This window comes from Coregonus clupeaformis, chromosome 3 (genome assembly GCF_020615455.1).
Source record: "Coregonus clupeaformis isolate EN_2021a chromosome 3, ASM2061545v1, whole genome shotgun sequence".
Classification (NCBI taxonomy): Eukaryota; Metazoa; Chordata; class Actinopteri; order Salmoniformes; family Salmonidae; genus Coregonus; species Coregonus clupeaformis.
Window position 1 is genome coordinate 39,383,438 of NC_059194.1, and position 21,298 is coordinate 39,404,735.

Here is a 21,298-nt window from a genome sequence, read left to right on the forward strand (position 1 = left end):
ATCACCATCTTTAAATCACGACTAATGTCATATATCCCTCTTTACTCTCTACCATTTGGGTAAAATCCCTGTTATATGTAGGAAAAGCTAAGACTGTTTGGGAAGTGAGCAACTTTTTTATCTTCATAAATTGTTCCTCCTCCTCAGAGTTCCAAATGATTTTACCATGGGCTGCCATTGCCTTCCCATAGATAAGATCACTTAATTTACCAGTATGCAGTACATAATGGTGTACCCAAGCTCTACAGTAGTCTATCATTCCCAAAAAGCTCATCATTTGTTTCTTGTTTAACGGTTTTGGTACTTCAAGTATAGAAGAACACTTCACAACACTTTCTGTATTTCGTCTCTGCATTTATTCCTTAACTCATCCTTCTTCATCTATTTCTGGACAGCTAGTCCCTATCTTAAATTCTCCTATCCAGCTTCCTATTATTACTATCTTCCTGATCTTATTACTAAATCAATGATCTAGGCAATAGCTGTTTCGCATTAGATTGTGCCTTCCTCTGATTACTGCAACTCATTGCATTAATTTAGTTTCAAATACCAACTTGTTGTTTATTAAAGCATAATAAAAATGAAATTTAAATGACAACATTTGATAATATCTCAACTTACTTCTATCCCGTAAAAGTAATCCAAGATTAGTACAATTGACTAGCAACAGGTATCCCTCATTCAGGGAAAGCTCTCTTCCTCTTCTGTTATTTTATGGTTCAAATCCTATTATTACCTAATTGTAATCTTCTTCACACTTTTCACAGTATTATAAATTACCCTCAACTTGATAAAATAAACCATCCCACAGCATAGTAAACACCAAGTCCTCATGACATCCAAGTCCCACAAGAAATCATGCACACTCCAAACTCAGTCAAAAAACGAAAAACTCCATAAAATTCACTGTGTGTGCTCCTTTAAGACCCATCACCTATGAACTGTTGAAAAACCCCTAAATTCAACATAACAACCCCCTTTAGAAACATCATACTAGGTGTGTTGTTTTTTATTTGAAAAACCCAATTGAAAAACAACAACCAAAAATAGCCAGGCCCCACTTAATTTGGTAGCTCCCTTTTACGACCTAAATACTCCCCCTAGCCCTGGGCAACATTCCAATGAGATAAGATAATCTCTTTCTCCTGGTTATACATTTTGTTAACCTTCAATTACCATCAGTAATCTAAAGATGGTAAGTACACACAAAACATGATACAGATATCCCCAGTCCTAACTCATCAATAATCGTTTGTATCAATCTAATTCCTCATAACTAATCTCACAATGATTATTGAACCCCTAAATCTACTCCATGTGATCTCATCTCAAATGATCCATTATCAATTATTTTACCAACACCATAGGAAAATATGTCTCCCCTTCCATTGTTCCTTTTGCCCCTGTAAATATCATATTTCATTCATTAGCCAATACAATCACATACTCCGTGTAAGTAAGATATTATATTTTTTCCAAGGCATTCCCTTAACATAATGCCATCAATCCTGGATATATATAATACCACGTTTCATTAAGTTCACTACACCTTCTAATATAACCCTATAACCCCTTTCTATTAATGTAATCATCGCAACCTGTTGCATTGATGTTTTTAAAATATAAACCTATTGTTTAACAACTTCATACTTATAACCAATGTTTATTCAATCCATCATCCTAATAGTCACAACTATATCCCATTGTTCAGCGTACCATAAACAGATTATCGTTTTAGAAATCACCAATTATTTTCATACACCACTGGTGTTACCCAACCTATACAATAAAGTAATAACCATTAGACTTTGTCAAAGAAATGCTATTCATTCAACTATTAAAACTTCTGCTCAATCTTAGTCAAGCAAGTACAACTCTTTTACCCGGGAACTAGAACCATAAATTATTTTCCTTTGTCCTCAACTTAAATAATTTTCACAGCTCTATCGCAATTTCAGTTCGCTTTTTAATTTCTTTAACTGTTCTTTCTGATTAGGCCCTAATTAATAAAACAAATACTTGCTATTGTTGATAAGCATACATTTAATTACATTCCTATCATTTGAACTATGTACTGTCTCTCTCCCCCCTGCTCCTTCCTACACAACGGGTGAGGCGCGGGGACCTGCCCTAATCATCTTCCTTCTTAGGAAATAATGTCATTCGTACTTGTAACATATTTTCATAGACCTTTCTAGAATATTTCTAAAGCTATCTAATTCAACTTTTCACATTTCTCAATCCACGTAGTAATCTACGTCCATAGCCCCAATGCGAAAGCTTTACCCACTGTCCCTACCTGGGTTCCAACCAGGGACCCTCTACGTACATTGCCAGTCACTCTACAAAATCTGCGATTCCATTCAACATCACCATACCAAATACTCAATAGTATCCGGTTACCACCCATACCAGCCGTTGAATTCACTCATACATACAGATTTCACCTTATGCCATTGAAATGCCCAATAAACCATAATAGTTCAATGGAACCCTCTATTGGCTTATATTATACATTACTTCTATAACCACATTAGTTATGGTCCGATTACCCATTAAACCTTATCACATGATCAAACAACGGCACAACCTTAAACTCATATGGGGCGGCAGGTAGCTTAGTGACCAAGAGTGCCGTGCCAGCTACAGAGAGGTTGCCGGTTCCAATCCCCGAGCTGACCAGGCAAAAAATCCGTTGATGTGCCCCCGAGCAAGGCACCCAACCCCAATTGCTCCTGCAAGTCGCTCTGGACAAGAGCGTCTGCTAAATGACCGCAAATGTAAATATTCTCTACTTTCTCACCCATGATGTACGTCTACGTTTGGGTGAGAAAGTTCATACGTATATATCGTTAGAAATGTATAGGTACCTCTCAAATAATCACTTCATGGTGTTTTTAGCCAATTCTTAATCGACACAAATCACTTCTTCAAACATTTTACCCGTGGAACCAAAAAATAGACTGTCATTTCCCGGACACTGCCCTTTCCTTTATCTCTGCAGTCGCGATGGTTATGACCTGTTTTGTTACAGTATTTACACGGGGCCTCACACTCTCTGGCAAAATGACACTCCTTGTTACAGTTAAAGCACTTCCTCTTATTTCCTCCCCTATTCTGCCTCCCTAATTTATTATAGCTCTCTAATCTCTTCAACTCTCTGTGTTTAGCCCTTCTCAACTCTTTCTCCCTATCCAGTTCTACTCTTAGCCTGCCTATTTCCTCTCTACTCTCCCTGAGTTCTGTAAATTCTTTCTGTAAAACTTCCCCCTCTTTTTTCTCTTTACTGGCCTCCCTCCTCTGCCCCCCTTCTTCCCCCTCTTCCAACATTCCGGCTTGGCCGTCATATGGTGGGGGAGGGGCGGGGACCAGTCCTAATTTTCTCCTACACATGACAACGTTATCATCTGGGCTTTCTTTCCAAGCCTGCTCTGCTAAAACTCGATATAACCTTTCTGCCCTCTGCTCTGGGGGAGGCACTGAAACCTCAATTTTTACTTCATTTTCTCTCTGCATAACTATTTTTTTTCTTTTCTGTCCTTCCTCTCTCTTCCGAGCCTCCAAAAGCCATACTCTCGCTGTCTCTAGCCCCTCCCCTCGCTGTTTCTTCAAATCCGTTCCACAGTTTATATGCATCTGCCTAATCATAGCCTCTAATTTCTCCACATCGAGATGCCCAATAAATCCATACCTCTTCTCCCAAATGGATCCATAAAACATATTTCTTCGATCCCTTCCAAACATATATCTTTCATCCCCCGTTAATTCTCGGACCTCTTTAGAATATTTATTTCCCATGGTAGAAAAATAAGAAATCCCCCCGTTTAGTAATAATTCAATCAAGAATCATTTTCTTTGGGACTTATTATTTGGTGCGACTTTTGAGCAAATGTTTATGATCTGCTTTTGTAATCAACCATTTAAATGATCCAACCCGTAAGCCAGAGTTTTTTAAGACACCAGTTTAATGAAACGGATGGGATCACCATTTTTTCTCACGCTACCTATTTTAGTCCCTTCCTTGAAACAATTATCACGTATTTCGATGGATCATTAGGTCTCACACGTATACAACCTTATACGATTTTTTACTAACACTATCCGTAACCCAGAGGTCGTAACTGCTCTAGTTTTATGAAATAGACAGAGTTAGAGTAAATCCCCAGTTGTTTATGACTCTTGACTTGTTTAATGTGTCTATCTCACATGATGATAATTATCTCCCTTCCTGTTTATATTGTAAACACTGTACCCCGTACAATCTCAATATTAACTAGTTTATTTTGGTAATGGCCATTTACCTAGAGTCATTTCAGACCCCCTTCCTTCCTTTTAATTCTCTAATGAGATTTTGGTAACTATTCTCTGCCCTTCACAATAATTACTATTATCATACAAGTTGAAATGATTTCACAAAAACCATGAATAAAAATTACTGACCTTCTCCTTGCAGTTGAGATTTAAATGATTTTTCAGATCTCGTCAACGTCTTTATCGTTCATAAGGTTAATCACCGGCCTGTTTATAACCTTAACGTCAAAGGCCAGGTCTATTCTATACGGATGCTATCATCCGCCCGTGCACGGTTTTCGGTGTCCTCAGAACGATAAAGACGCATTTTGAGCTCTGCTCGAAGGACCATTTGTCACGAGAATTTCTATCTCTAATTAATCAAACTTAAAGCTTTGAATAATTCCCAGAGGGTGTAAGACTCTGGTTTAATCATGAATTAAACGAAGGTCCACAACCGGCAAGAATGATCTGTATGTTTAATCATGGAAAGCTCTGCCGCCCAAAAACACATATACAGCTTTATAGCCCTTGACACAAAAAGGAACTTTGCTCCGCCCACCATTAGGAGGTTTTTAAAACAGTATCTCTGTCACGGTGTCAGTGTAATGCGGTAGACGAAGTCAGGCGCAGGACACAGAACTCAAAGAAAACGTATCTTTACTAAAACACGTAAAGAAACAATAAACCTCCACGCAGGGAGGAATAAACCCGCTCCCCAACGACATCCGAAAACAAACAACAAACATGCACAGAACACACTGGGAGCCACAGGGTTAAATAGGGGCGGAGTAATTACAAGATGGGCAACAGGTGTGAAACAATCTGACAACAACAGGTAGACATAGAACATAGATCGGCAGCAGCTAGTACTCCGGTGACGACGAACGCCGAAACCTGCCCGAGTAAGGAGGAGGGGCAGCCTCTGCAGAATCCGTGACAGTACCCCCCACCCCCCCTGATAACCTAATACACATTGGAATGGAGAAAGGTTAGTGGAGGAGTGGCAGATGGAGTTCTGGGCTATCTCTGCCCAGGGGAGGAAAACTGACCACTCCCCCCGCTGGTCCTGGCAATACGACCTCAGAAACCTACCCACCTCCTGGTTGACTCTCTCCACCTGCCCGTTACTCTCGGGGTGAAATCCTGAGGTCAGACTGACCGAGACTCCCAGACGTTCCATGAACGCCCTCCAAACCCTAGAGGTGAACTGGGAACCCCGATCAGACACTATATCCTCAGGTACCCGTAGTGCCGGAAGACGTGTGTAAATAGGGCCTCAGCCGTTTGTAGGGCCGTAGGGAGGCCGGGCAGCGGAATGAGGCGGCAGGACTTAGAAAACCGATCCACAATGACCAGGATCGTGGTGTTCCCTTGTGAGGGGGGAAGATCCGTCACGAAGTCCACCGATAGGTGGGACCATGGTCGTTGTGGAATGGGTAGGGGTTGCAATTTCCCTCTGGGCAGGTGTCTAGGAGCCTTGCACTGGGCACACACCGAGCAGGAGGAAACCCTCACGTCCTTAGCTAAGGTGGGCCACCAGTACTTCTCACTAAGACAGTGCACTGTCCGACCTATGCCAGGATGCCCAGAGGAGGGTGACGTGTGAGCCCAATAGATCAACCGATCGCGGACATCCAGCGGTACGTACACACGACCCTCTGGACACTGGGGAGGAGTGGGTTCGTTACGCAACGCCCGCTCGATCTCCGCGTCAACCTCCCACACCACCGGTGCCACCAGACACGACGCCGGAAGTATGGGAGTGGGCTCCACGGAACTCCCCTCCGTGTCATACAGTCGGGACAGAGCATCTGCCTTAGCGTTCTGGGAACCTGGCCTGTAGGAAAGGGTGAAAACAAAATGGGTGAGAAACATGGACCACCTTGCCTGGCGAGGGTTTAATCTCCTCGCTGCCCGGATGTACTCCAGATTGCGGTGGTCATTCAAAATGAGAAAAGGGTGTTTAGCCCCCTCAAGCCAATGTCTCCACGCTTTCAGAGCTTCGACCACAGCCAACAGCTCCCGGTCCCCCACATCATAGTTGCGCTCCGCCGGGCTGAGCTTCTTCGAAAAGAAGGCACAGGGGCGGAGTTTAGGTGGCGTACCCGAGCGCTGAGACAGTACAGCGCCTATTCCAGCCTCGGACGCATCCACCTCAACCGTGAAGGCTAAGGAGGGGTCCGGATGAGCCAGCACTGTAGCCGAGGTAAACAGGTCCTTCAGACGACTAAAAGCCCTGTCCGCCTCAGCTGACCACCGCAGACGCACCGGCCCCCCTTCAGTAACGAGGTAATGGGAGCTGCTACCTGACCAAAGCCCCGGATAAATCTCCGGTAGTAATTGGCAAAACCTAAAAATCGCTGCACCTCCTTTACCGTGGTAGGAGTCGCCCAATTACGCACGGCGGAAATGCGGTCACTCTCCATCCTCACCCCTGACGCGGACAAATGGTACCCCAAGAAAGAGATGGACTCCTGGAAGAACAGGCATTTCTCTGCCTTAGCATACAGGTCATGCTCCAACAGTCTTCCAAGCACCTTACGCACCAGGGACACATGCTCGGCCCGTGTAGTGGAGTATATAAGGATGTCATCAATATACACCACTACCCCTTGTCCGTGCAGGTCCCTGAAAATCTCATCCACAAATTATTGGAAAACTGATGGAGCATTCATTAACCCGTATGGCATGACCAGATACTCAAAATGTCCAGAGGTGGTATTAAATGCCGTCTACCACTCATCTCCCTCGCGGATACGCACTAGGTTGTCCGCGCTCCTGAGATCCAATTTTGTGAAGAAGCGTGCCCCGTGCAATGATTCCGTCATACTAGCTATCAGAGGTAATGGATAGCTGTACTTGATGGTAATCTGATTTAGGCCACGGAAATCAATGCACGGGCGTAACCCACCGTCTTTCTTCTTCACAAAAAAGAAACTTGAGGAAACAGGTGAAGTGGATGGCCGAATGTATCCCTGCCTCAGAGATTCGGTGACATATGTCTCCATAGCCGCCTTCTCCTCCTGAGACAAAGGATACACGTGACTCCGGGGAAGTGCAGCTCCTACCTGGAGATTTATCGCACAATCCCCCGGACGATGGGGTGGTAATTTAGTCGCCCTCTTTTTACTGAAGGTGATCGCCAAATCGGCATACTCGGATGGAATATGCATGGTGGAAACCTGGTTTGGACTTTCCACCGAAGTTGCCCCCAAGGAATCTCCTAAACACCTCCCTGAACACTGACCGGACCATCCCTTGAGAGCCCTCTGTTGCCATGAAATCGTGGGTTCATGAATGGTTAACCAGGGAAGTCCTAACACCACAGGATACGCAGGAGAATCAATCAGACAGAGGCTAATCCTCTCCTCATGACCCCCCCTGCGTCATCATCAGCAGACCTCCCTGATTATGCCTGACCCTAACGGGCGACTATATAATGCGTGAACAGGGAAAGGTTTATCAACAGACACTGTGGGAATCCCTAGGCTACGTGCATACTGGCGATCAATAAAATTCCCAGCCGCGCCTGAATCTACTAGCGCCTTATGCTGGGAATGGGGAGAAAATTCTGGAAACATAATGTCAATACACATATTAGCAGCAGGGAGCTCTGGGTTAGTCGGGTGCCTACTCACCTGAGACGGTCGACCAGTGCTCTGCCTGCTGCCTCGACCTCCTGAGAACCCTCCCCAGCACCGACCAGCAGTGTGTCCTCTGCGGCCACACTTGCTGCAGGGGACGATCCCTCTCCCAGTCTCCCTAACTGCAGCACCTCCGAGCTCCATGGGGGTAGGCTCGGAGGTGCTGGGGGATGGAATGGACAGCCCCCCATCAGAACGTCCGCGGGCTGCCAACAGGTTATCCAACCTGATGGACATGTCCACCAGTTGGTCCAGGTTGAGATTGGTGTCCCTGCAGGCCAGTTCCCGACGGACGTCCTCCCTTAAGCTGCAACGATAGTGGTCGATAAGGGCCCGCTCATTCCATCCCGCGCTGGCTGCTAAAGTCTTAAACTCCAGCGCAAAATCCTGCGCGCTCCTCATCTCCTGTCGTAGGTGGACCAGACGTTCTCCCGCCGCTCTCCCTTCAGGTGGATGATCGAATACCGCCCAGAAGCGGCGGGTGAAATCCTCGTAGCGGACAGTTCTCGAGTCTATACCTCCCCACTCGGCGTTGGCCCACTCAAGCGCCCTCCCCGATAGACAGGAGATGAGGGCGGACACGCTCTCATATCCCGAGGGCGCCGGGTGAATGGTGGCCAGGTAGAGCTCTACCTGGAGGAGAAATCCCTGGCACCCGGCAGGTGTACCATCATATGCCCTCGGGAGCGAGAGCCGAATTCCACTGGACCCAGGTGGCGAAGTGGTAGCCAGTGTTGTAGGTGGTTGTGTGGTTGGAAATGGTGAAGGGATACCACCTCTCTCAAATCGTTCCATCATCTGGAACACTCGTTCCATTGTGGCACCGAGATTCTGAAGTACCGTCTCTTGACGTTGGACTCCATCGTTCCTCCATCGTCTCAGTAGATCCAGTTGTTCCTGCTGACTCCATATTGGTGCGTGTTTCTGTCACGGTGTCAGTGTAATGCGGTAGACGAAGTCAGGCGCAGGACACAGAACTCAAAGAAAACGTATCTTTACCAAAACACATAAAGAAACAATAAACCTCCACGCAGGGAGGAATAAACCCGCTCACCAACGACATCCGAAAACAAACAACAAACATGCACAGAACACACTGGGAGCCACAGGGTTAAATAGGGGCGGAGTAATTACAAGATGGGCAACAGGTGTGAAACAGTCTGACAACAACAGGTAGACATAGAACATAGATCGGCAGCAGCTAGTACTCCGGTGACCACGAACGCCGAAACCTGCCCGAGCAAGGAGGAGGGGCAGCCTCTGCAGAATCCGTGACAATCTCAGTCCCCTTCACCCTGGAATGTTTTCTCAGCAGTTTCTAAACCCCCCCCCCCCCCCACCGTTCACACATTTATACTGTATTTGGGGTGAAATCCTTTAGTCATTATTCTTAAAATACAAATTAATCTATCAGATGTATACTATATTTTAAAATGTATATCCCTCATCTGCACAAAATTGAAAGCTCTCTCTCACAACCCCTGCTCACAGACACACGTTGGTTCTGGGATATGCAACCATTTCCTTTCTCACTCACTTAACCCCACACTTATTCAAACACAAAAACACACACCACACCTTCCATCACAATTCATCCACACATACCCACATACTGTGCCTTCATAGTTTTGATGTCTTCACTATTATTCTACAATGTAAAAAAAATAGTAAAAATTAAGAAAAACCTTTGAATGAGTTGGTGTGTCCAAACTTTTGACTGGTACTATTTCATTTACTGCATTTCTCCACAATTAATAAACTCAAATGCTATTTGAAGAATAGCATAACAAACAAAAATGACTCCAGACATTAATTAACCTTTTACTGCAGTGGGCTAAATCAGGGTCACACAGTGATTCTTGGTAGTCTTAAACAAATCTACTTTGAAACAAAAGTAAACACCTCACACACGATTATGGGCTTTAAAAAAAGAAGACACCTGTACCATGTCAGATATAGAGTTGGAATGTGTTACATTTTGAGTTTCCCATCCCAATATTACACTTTATATACATCACAGAAGACTGAAAAATTGACAAAACTGTTTGAAATGGAAACAATGGATTTTTGTCGTAATAAAAAATAAACATTCATTTAGGAAGAATATAAATAACATTCCACCCATGAGGCCAAAGAGGGCGCTTTTGGGTGCTGACTGCAGGAAAGGGCTACTTACTGTATCACCGCAGTATTAGGTTTAAAGGTCTGTGGAACGGCATATGCTATGTCAACCACTACTCAACCTCATCATAAATTGACACATTTCCTTGTGGAAAAAAACACTCTATCAAGTCACAACAAGGCCGACATCAAATGCCGACATCCATAGGCTCGCGTGAGTTTGGGGAAGCAATTTTTTCACTATAAAATTGCACCTATATAAAACATCTATCATCGCATTTGCAGACTAATGTAAGATAGGCTACTCTTACTAATGTGATTGTCACGAATACCGCCGAGGCTGCTCCTCCTCCTTGTTCGGGCAGGCTTCGGCGTTCGTCGTCCCCGGAGTACTAGCTGCCACCGTTTGATGTTTTCGATGTTTGTTTTGTCATGTTTAGTTTAGTGCACCTGTTTCGTATTCTGTCATGATTATGTCACCTATAAGTTTCCCTGTGTTATGTTTTGTAGTTGTGTGTTATTGTTCCACATGTCGTGTGTTGATAGGTTCGGTGCCTTGGCTTTGTATAGTAATTTACGCACTGCGCGTATTTTGTTCGCCTCCTGTGTTTGAGGCCGTTTATTTTGTGTCTATTTACAAGTATTAGTAAAGTCGTCTTGACTTATCCTCTGTGTCCTGCGATTGACTCAACCACCGCATCCACATCAGCACATATCTGACAGAATAACACACCTTTGCATAGTCATAATTTAGGGTAATAAATGCATGCAATGTTTCTTCTCCTTTCAATGCACTGGAAAAATGTAGCCTTTTATAAACACATTTCATGCAGTTCTACTACACTTTATATGACTGGAAACATAAGCAACATATTTTTTAATACGACACAAATTAGTAGCCTGCTCAGTAAAAACGACCTTATCGCAACCATTTAATCTAGGCCTATGAAAATGGGAGACACAAATTGTAAAATATGATGTCCATCTAGCATGGACAAGGAAATTATTGTCCCCAAAAAAACGTTATAGTGGTACTGATCCAATGATAAAGACAGTGAATATGCGAGCACTCACCGGGGATATGGCCGATGCTGATAACTAGAGACAGTTTAGAAAGCAAATGGCTATTGCTGAAAAGAGAAGACAAAGAAAAGCCTCTAATCGATGTTATTCAGTACGATTTAATTTTTGGGGCTATTTAACTTGTTACAAATTCCCTGCCCGGTGACTGTTATCAGCACCTCACAACCTTGAGAGTCTCGGGGTACAACCCAGAGCCTGAGAGTCTAGGGGGTACAACACAGAGCCTGAGAGTCTAGGGGGTACAACCCAGAGCCTGAGAGTCTAGGGGGTAACATAAACCTGCCTCTCAAACTATCTGACTTGTGTAACCTGTGTCTTTCATAACTGCTTTTCACTGACCTCTGCAACTCAACAATCAGCTATTTCATAACGCACTCTTCCCAAATTGTGCACAACACCATTTTTTATTTTTTTTAAGATAATGATCCTCTGTGGCCAAATCATGCACTTTGGTGTAGTATTTTGAATGATTTTATTTATTTCTGTGTAGGCACAAGTAATTATATAGCTAATTTTGGCCAATTTTATTCAGTTTACTTTAGGGGAAGCTTATCTTCCCCTAGCCTATTGGACGCGTCGCTTATGCCGACATCAATGTGAAAGTAAACGGTGCATAAAACGGTAGCCACAACGCTTATAAGGCCGAGTTCAAATGCCGACATCAAGTTCAAAGTAATCTGCACACTGCCTAAACAGCTGACCAGCAAACTGTCTGGCACCATCTCTACGCTCTGAGATAAAGACACGCAGGCTGGCAGCTACTCTCCAAGCGATGGGCCTAAAGCCAGCCAACCAATAAGCTTAACAGCCTTTGCATTTTAATCACGATTGGAATGATTTTAGTCAATTTATTTGCAGCCTACTTGCATCTTTGGTCTTTGCCATACCCAACTGACACCCCTGGGACCTGATCTGACCAGGAAAGACTCTGGGCCATCAAGGGATACATGAGGTTATTTTATGAATAGCTCAGCAGTTCTTTTGTTTTTCCCAGTAGTTTTATGTTGCCACTGAACAGGTCGATAGTGTTAAATGCTTTGTGTGCTATGTCCTTCAATGTATTGCATAATTAGTATTTTTTCTTCTGCTGATCACCAGGTTAATATCCTGCACTCTGTATTCCCCCTCTACCTGGATAGACTCCCCCTTATCCATGAAGAAGATAATTCAAAACAACAGTATAGTTCCTTCTGCTATGCGAAGATGAGAGAAGGATATTATTCATGTGGCAGTCTCTGCATAGTAGCCTAAAAAGTAGAAATTAAATTAAATAGGATGCTGCATACCTATGCCTAGTTGCTACTGGAAGTGATTTCAAGTTGAGACTGATGTGAGAAAACAGAGAGTTACTCTGATAACCCTAAAAGTAAGTAAGCCATTTACAATACCTAAAGTCTTAAGCTTGTTGTTAAGCTTTCAGTCTGTTACATATGGAAATCAGCAATATGTGCTATGTAGTGCTGTAATGGCCATGATATGAATGTTAAGTTGCACTGATTGTGTTTTATTTTTCTACTAAATAGTTTTCTTCTATGTTAAATCACGGCATTAAACGCTATGGATCAAGACCGGTGTAACACCTTCTTGGTCTTCTACAAGTCACAGGAGCTGATAGTGTCACTTAAAACTCCAACATATTGTTACAGCAGATTTATTCACTATTTAACTTTTCATCTATGTACAGTATTTATTTATACATTTACATAATTATTTTGTATGTTTACCACTGTAAGTCTCTGAAATGGAAAAACCCATTTGGTTAGTTGGTGGCTGGCAGTGTGCACAGTATTGTTCAGTGTTGTCACGACTTCCGCCGAGGCTGCCTCCCCTCCTTGTTCGGGCGGGCTTCGGCATTCGTCGTCACCGGCTTACTAGCCACTGCCGCTCCATGTACAGTGAGGGAAATAATTATTTGATCCCCTGCTGATTTTGTAAGTTTGCCCACTGACAAAGACATGATCAGTCTATCATTTTAATGGTAGGTTTATTTTAACAGTGAGAGACAGAATAACAACAAAAGAATCCAGAAAAATGCATGTCAAAAATGTTATAAATTGATTTGCATTTTAATGAGATCACTGGGCCAGGGGTATATACGTCCCTCCACTTCACCCGCCTCCTTGATTTTCTTCTTTGCGAAGAAGAAAGACGGCGGTCTGCGCCCGTGCATTGATTATCGATCACTGAACAAGGAGACGATAAGATTTAGTTATCCTCTCCCCCTCATTCCTTCAGTGATTGAGTCAATGCATGGGGCGCGCTTCTTCACCAAATTAGATCTCAGGAGGGCATACAACTTGGTGCGTATTCGGGAGGGGGATGAGTGTAAGACAGAATTCAGCACAACCTCGGGGCATTATGAATACCTGGTGATGCCCTACGGTTTGATGAATGCTCCATCCGTCTTCCAGTCCTTTGTGAACGAGGTGTTTCGGGACATGCTTGGTCGCGGTGTGATGGTCTACATCGATGACATCCTGGTGTATTCCGCCACGCGCGCCGAGCATGTGTCCCTGGTTCGCAAAGTGCTGGCCCGACTGTTGGAAAATGACCTTTATGCCAAGGCAGAGAAGTGTATGTTTTCCAGCAGTCCATCTCCTTCCTCGGATACAGCATTACCACCTCAGGTGTGGAGATGGAGGGAGATCACATTTCAGCCGTGCATAATTGGCCAACTCCAACCACGGTTAAGGAGTTGCAGCGCTTCCTTGGCTTCGCCAACTACTATCAAAGGTTTATCCGGGGCTTTGGCAAGGTCGCAGCTCCCATTACATCCCTGTTGAAGGGTGTGCCATCCCGGCTCCGCTGGTCTGCTGAGGCTGACCTGGCCTTCAGCAAACTGCGGGGTCTGTTCACCTCAGCCCCGGTACTGGCCCACCCCGATCCATCACTACCGTTCGTAGTGGAGGTGGATGCGTCTGAGGTAGGGATAGGTGCTGTCCTATCTCAACGCTCAGGCACACCACCCAAGCTCCGCCCCTGTGCCTTCTTCTCTAAGAAGCTCAGCCCGGCGGAGCAGAACTACGACGTTGGTGATCAGGAGCTGTTGGCTGTTGTCTGAGCTTTGACCGTGTGGAGGCATTGGCTCGAAGGGGCGAAACACCCTTTTCTCGTCTGGACGGACCACCGTAACCTGGAGTACATCCGGGCAGCGAGGAGGCTGAATCCTCGCCAGGCCAGGTGGGCCCTATTCTTCACCCGGTTTGATTTTACACTGTCATACATTCCGGGTACGAAGAACTTGAAGGCAGATGCACTGTCCCGGCTGTATGACACAGAGGAGAGGCCCAGAGACAACACCCCCGTACTCCTGCATTGTGGCACCGGTAGTATGGGCGATGGACATGGATATAGAGCAGGCATTACGCACAGATCTATCTCCACCTCAGTGTCCAGCTGGGCTGCGGTACGTGTCTGCGCTTATCCGTGATCGTCTGGTCTACTGGGCACACACATCACCCTCCTCTGGTCACCGAGGTATCGGTCGTACAGTGCGCTGCCTGACCGGAAAGTACTGGTGGCCTACCTTGGCTAAGGACATGAGGGTGTACGTCTCCTCTTGCTCAGTGTGCACCCAGAGTAAGGCACCTAGGCACCTCCCAGTGGGTAAGTTACAACCTTTATCAGTTCCACAACGACCATGGTCTCACTTAAGTGTTGATTTTTTGACTGATCTTCCCCTCTCCCAAGGTAACACCACCATCCTGGTCGTTGTGGACCGCTTTTCCAAGTCCTGCCGCCTCCTTCCTCTGCCCGGTCTCCCCACGGCCCTGCAAACTGCGGAGGCCCTGTTTACGCACGTCTTTCAGCATTACGGGGTACCAGAGGATATAGTGTCTGACGAGGTCCCCAGTTCACGTCCAAGGTCTGGAAGGCGTTCATGGAACGTCTGGGGTCTCGTCAGCCTGACCTCGGGTTTCACCCCGAGTCAAATGGGCAGGTGGAACGGGTAAATCAGGAGGTGGGTAGGTTCCTTCGGTCCTACTACAGGACCGGCCGGGGGAGTGGTCGGTGTTCTTGCCATGGGCAGAATATGCCCAGAACTCTCTTCGCCATTCCTCTACTAACCTAACGCCATTCCAATGTGTTTTAGGTTACCAACCGGTTCTGGCACCATGGCACCAGAGCCAGACCGAGGCTCCTGCGGTGGATGACTGGTTTCGGCGTGCGGAGGAGACGTGGGACGCTGCCCACGTTCACCTCCAGCACGCCGTGCGTCGTCAGAAGGCCAACGCTGACCGCCACCGCAGTGAGGCCCTGGTCTTCGTACCGGGGGATCGGGTCTGGCTCTCGACCCGGAATCTGCCCCTCCGCCTGCCCTGCCGGAAGCTGAGCCCGCGGTTTGTGGGGCCGTTCAAAGTCCTGAGGAGAATCAACGAGGTCACTTAGGTTATTACTTCCCCCTAATTAACGTATTAACCCCTCGTTTCATGTGTCTCTCCTCAGGCCGGTGGTGGTTGGTCCGCTCCAGGAGTCTGAGATGTGGGAGGTTCCTCCACCTCCTCTGGACATCGATGGGGCCCCGGCATACTCTGTCCGTTCCATCCTGGATTGGAGGCGTCGGGTGGGGGGCCTTCAGTACCTCGTGGAGTGGGAGGGGTACGGTCCAGAGAAACGGTGCTGGGTCCCGGTGAGGGATATCCTCGATCCCTCCCTGTTGCGGGATTTCCACTGTCGCCATCCGGCTCGCCCTGCTCCGCGTCCTCCTGGCCGTCCCCGAGGCCAAGGTCAAGGGGGGGGGGGGGATACTGTCACGAATTCCACCGAGGCTGCCTCCCCTCCTTGTTCGGGCAGGCTTCGGAGTTCGTCGTCACCAGCTTACTAGCCACTGCCGCTCCATATATCATCATTACATTTGTCTTGTCTTGTCAATTACACACACCTGGTTCTTATCCCCTCATTAGTCTGTGTATAAGTGTTCCCTCTGCCCCATTGTCCTTGTGGGTGATTGTTATTTATGAGAGTAGTGTAGCTCGGTGGAGCTACTCTCCCTTTGTATTGCCGGGGTAGATAGTCCCCTGTGCCTGTTTCCGTGTGTCACTATCCAGCGCATTTGTGTACGACAGAATAAACTCTGTATTCAGTGATTTATCCTCCTGCGCCTGACTCCTTCTATTACACTCATCACAAGTGTAGTTCCCTCCCAGTCCTAAACCTGATAATCTGCCTGTACAGTGGGCGCATTGCTAACATACTTTCTCCAAGCCTGTCTGCAGCCCACTGCACAGATCAACTGACGCAGGGAAGTACAGAAATAGTACTCAAATAACTCTCAGAGCCAGCTAGCTAACACCTTTCAAATGGGGGTTTTATCTCTGGGTTTCATTGTGTAAATAGAGGCTGCTAACTCTATTAATAATGTATCATAATCCAGGTTTTACTCTGTAATGGAGAAATGTAGTGTATACTAACCATACAGACTATTTTCATACTAGGCCTACTGACAGGGACTCTATACAATGAGAACTTTATGAATTTGCAGATTTTTTACACCAAAGGTAAAATGTTGGAGTACCAATGAGATTACTGTTTGTTCAGAGGGGTAGGCCTACCTGTGTTTATTTCTAAATGGGTAACATCATAGTGTATGCATTTCAGTGATGTTTTATAGAGACTGTAGTCCTGGTCTCGTGATATTTACCTTAGGTCAGTGGTCACCAAACTACGGCCCGCGGGCCGGATACGGCCCGTCAGCACATTTGGCCCGGCCCTCTGAACAATACCAGAGACGCTATCGGATTTTTTTCCTATTTGGCCTCCAGAAAAAAAATCCTAGGCCCGGCCCTGTCAAAGAGAGAACGGAATAATGGCGAAAAGGTTAGGTAAGAGAAAAATTGATTCAGAATGCAGGGTATTTAACCTGCAGTGGACAAACGATTATTTTTTGTTCAATGCAAAGAAAAGGCTGTTTGTCTCATCTGTCAAGAGACGGTGGCGGTATTCAAAGAATACAATCTTCGCCGACACTATGAATCCCGTCACAAAGACAAGTACGATAGCTTGCAAGGCCAAATACGAGCAGACAAACTCTCAAAGCTAAAAAGTGGACTACTATCTCAGCAGAATACATTTGTACGCCAAGCTCAGCTGAACCAGGCATCCGTTCGGGCCAGCTTTCGGGTTGCTAAACTGATAGCAAGCAGCGGTAAGCCTTTCACTGACGGAGAGTTTGTTAAGAAATGTATGGATGCTGTCGCGGAGGAGGTGTGTCCCGAGAAGAAAGATGCATTTAATGCCGTAAGTCTGTCGGCGAGTACAATCACCAGGCGCGTTGAAGAAATCGGGAGTAATGTATATGCCCAGCTGCAGCAGAAGACGAAAGAATTTGACCTTTTTTCATTAGCACTGGATGAGAGCACGGACGTGCAAGACACAGCGCAACTGCTCATTTTTATTCGTGGAGTTAGCGCAAACTTTGAGATATGCGAGGAGCTGGCAGCCCTCCAAAGTCTCAAAGGGACTACAACGGGAGAGGATATTTTTGACAAAGTGTGCCAAACCATGGAGAAGTTGGACCTGGACTGGTCAAAGCCAGCTAGCATCACGACTGACGGGGCTCCCTAGCATGGTGGGCGAAACTCGCGGTCTAATAGGACGCATGAACCGGGAGTTGGAAAAAAGGGGTCTCACCGCCCCGCTACGAGTCCACTGCCTAATTCACCAGCAAGCACTGTGCTGCAAAGTGTTGACGTGGGATTCTGTAATGAAGGTTGTGGTGTCGTGCATAAACTTCATCAGAGCAAAGGGACTTAAACACAGGCAGTTCCAAGAATTCCTGTCTGAACTGGAGTCTACGCACGGAGATGTGCTGTACTACACAGAGGTCCGATGGCTGAGCCGGGGCAGAGTTTTGAGGCGTTTTACGAGCTGCTACCCGAAATTAACGCATTTCTTCATTTAAAAGACAAAACGGTCCCAGAGCTGATCGACCCAGAATGGAAATGGCACCTCGCATTTTTAACAGACGTGACAGAAATACTTAACAGCCTTAACTTGCAGCTACAAGGCGGGGGAAACTCATTTGCGACATGTATTCACACATAAAAGCATTTGAGGTGAAATTAGCGCTGCTTTTGGAACAAGTGAAAAAGCGCAACTTCGTCCATCTTCCTGCTACCCAAAACCTGTCGACAGAGAACCCAGCGGTCCCGTTCCCAGCTGAAAAGTGCGTGGAAGCACTGGAAATGCTGAAGGCGGAGTTCGGTGTGCGATTCAGTGAACTACATGTTCATGCAAAAGAAATCCGTCTTTTTCAGAACCCCTTTGTTGCCGACATTGATGAAGCCCAGCCTTCATATCAGTTTGAGTTGGCTGAGTTACAGAACTGTGATGTTCTGAAAGACGCATTCAAGCCCAACAGTCTCATTGACTTCTATGCCGCCCTCCCCAAGCGACACATATCCAAACATCAAAAAACACGCAATGAAAATGTCCACAGTTTTTGGCAGCACGTATATCTGCGAGAAAACCTTTTCTCGCATGAAACTGCTGAAAACTCCGATGAGATCAAGATTGACAGATGAACATTTGCATCAGTGCTTGAGACTGGCTGTAACTAGAATGGAACCTGATATTCAACTTCTCACCAGCCAGATGCAGGCCCACAGTTCACACTGATGAACATACATAGGTAAGCTCACTTTTCTGACTTGAATGAGTCATTCTGAGCATAAACAAATATAATCATAATAAAATCTACTGGGATAAAATCCATCTTTACAACCATACTGGTAGTGAAATGTATTGTGCTGTGTAGGTGCTGTATCACTTAGTTCAGTTTCTCAACCTGCTTCCTTTGTGGTTTTCACAGGGAAGTTGATGAGAGAGAGTTGCAAACAGCGGTGTCTACAAGCCTACTGGAACCTACAAAAGGATTATAAGGAAGGAACACAAGAACTTTAAGAGACTGCTCATATGTGTCAGAGAGATTCTGCTCTGACAACTGAGCTGAACTTTTATCTGTTAAGATTGTGCATGGCACAACAGAAAGTTAATGTTCCATGGCTTTTTTCTATGAAGAACCCAGAGAGGTTATTTAGTTATTATTTATTTCATAAATAGTGTTATTTATTTCCTGTTTTTTCTGTGAAGAACTCAGAGAGGGTTATTTAGTTATTATTTATTTCATTAATAGTGTTATTATTTGTTTCCTGACTTTTTTTCTGTAAAGAACCTGGAAAGGGTTATTTGGTTATGTGTGGCTTTCTGGAAAACAATAAATTTTTTAAGCTCCCCTACGATCGTCACACTTTTTCTGTTACAAACTGACACCGGCCCCCCATCAGAGAAGGGAAAAGTTATGTGGCCCTCACAGGAAAAAGTTTGGGGACCCCTGCCTTAGGTGGATGTGACACTCTGGCTCCATGGACTTTATTATTGAGCCAGGGTTGTTCATTTTCCTTGTTTGGGTGTATTTCTATGTTGGGTATTCTGGTTGTTTCATTTCTATGTGTGGTGATTGTTCGTGATTATTCAGGTGACTCCCAATCGGAGGTAACGAGTGACGGCTGTCGGCTCGTTATCTCTGATTGGGAGCCATATTTATACTGTGTGTTTTCTCGTGGGTATTGTGGGTTTTTGTTCCATGTTTCTGTCAGTGTTACAGAGGACTTCACTATCGTCATTTGTTGTTTTTTGTGGTTGCTTTATTTAATAAAGTCATCATGTTCACTCCACGCGCTGCGTATTGGTCCGCTTCTTCAGACGATCGTGACAGAAAAACCCACCGTAAAAGGACCAAGCAGCGTGTCCAGGAGCAAGACAGCTGGACATGGGAGGAGGCGCCGGGTAAGGAGATCGAGAGGCTGGCGATGGCCCAGGTGGGCAAATCGTGGTCCTGGGAGGACATGCTCGGGGGCAAGGGACCTTGGGGGAGAATCAAGGCCCTGGCGAGAGAGGAGCAACGGCGTCAGCAGGGCCATCGTTGGAAGGACGAGAGGCAACCCCAAAAAAAATTTTGGGGGGGGCACATGGCTTGGGCGGCTGGGCAGCAGGAGGCTGCCACAGGGAGAAAAGGAGAGAAGGCTAACGGAGTACGGGAGCCATTGGCGAGTAGAGGGAGGGAAGTGTTTGTGGCACGGCGTGAAAGACTGATGTGTGTTGCCAGTCCGGTCCGGCCCGTTCCTGATCCTCGGTTGAGGCCAGTGGTGTGTGTTCCCGGTACGGACCGGCCTGTTCCTACTCCACGCACCAGGGATAAGGTGCGCTTCGCCAGCCCGGCCCGGCCTGTTCCGGCCACTCGCACCAGGGATACGGTGCGCGTCGCCAGCCCAGCCCGGCCTGTTCCTACTCCACGCACCAGGGATACGGTGCGCTTCGCCAGCCCGGCCCGGCCTGTTCCGGCCACTCGCACCAGGGATACGGTGCGCGTCGCCAGCCCAGCCCGGCCTGTTCCTGCTCCACGCACCAGGGATACGGTGCGCTTCGCCAGCCCGGCCCGGCCTGTTCCGGCCACCCGCACCAGGGAGACGGTGCGCGTCGCCAGCCCAGCCCGGCCTGTTCCTGCTCTCCGCACTAGGCCTTATGTGCGTCCCCAGGGTCCAGCATGCCCTGTTGCTGCTCTCCGCACTAGGCCTTATGTGCGTCCCCAGGGCCAAGCATGCCCTGTTGCTGCTTCCCGCACTAGCCCTGAGATGCGTGTCCTCAGCCCGGTACCTCCAGTTCCGGCACCACGCATCAGGCCTACGGTGCGTCCCCAGGGCCAAGCATGCCCTGTTGCTTCTCCCCGCACTAGCCCTGAGATGCGTGTCCTCAGCCCGGTAACTCCAGTTCCGGCACCACGCACCAGGCCTACGGTGCGCCTCAGACGGCCAGAGTCTGCCGTCTGCCCAACGGGCCTGAACTGTCCGTCTGCCCAACGCCGTCTGAACTGCCCGTCTGCCCAACGGCGCCTGAACTGCCCGTCTGCCCACGGCGCCTGAACTGTCCGTCTGCCCAACGCCGTCTGAACTGCCCGTCTGCCCAACGCCGTCTGAACTGTCCGTCTGCCCAACGCCGTCTGAACTGCCCGTCTGTACTGAGCCTGCAAAGCCGCCCGTCTGCCATGAGCCTTCAGAGCCGTCCGCCAGACCCGGGGCCGCTAGAGCTCTCCGCCAGACAGGATCAGCCAGAGCCTTCACGCCAGACAGGATCAGCCAGAGCCATCCGCCAGACAGGAT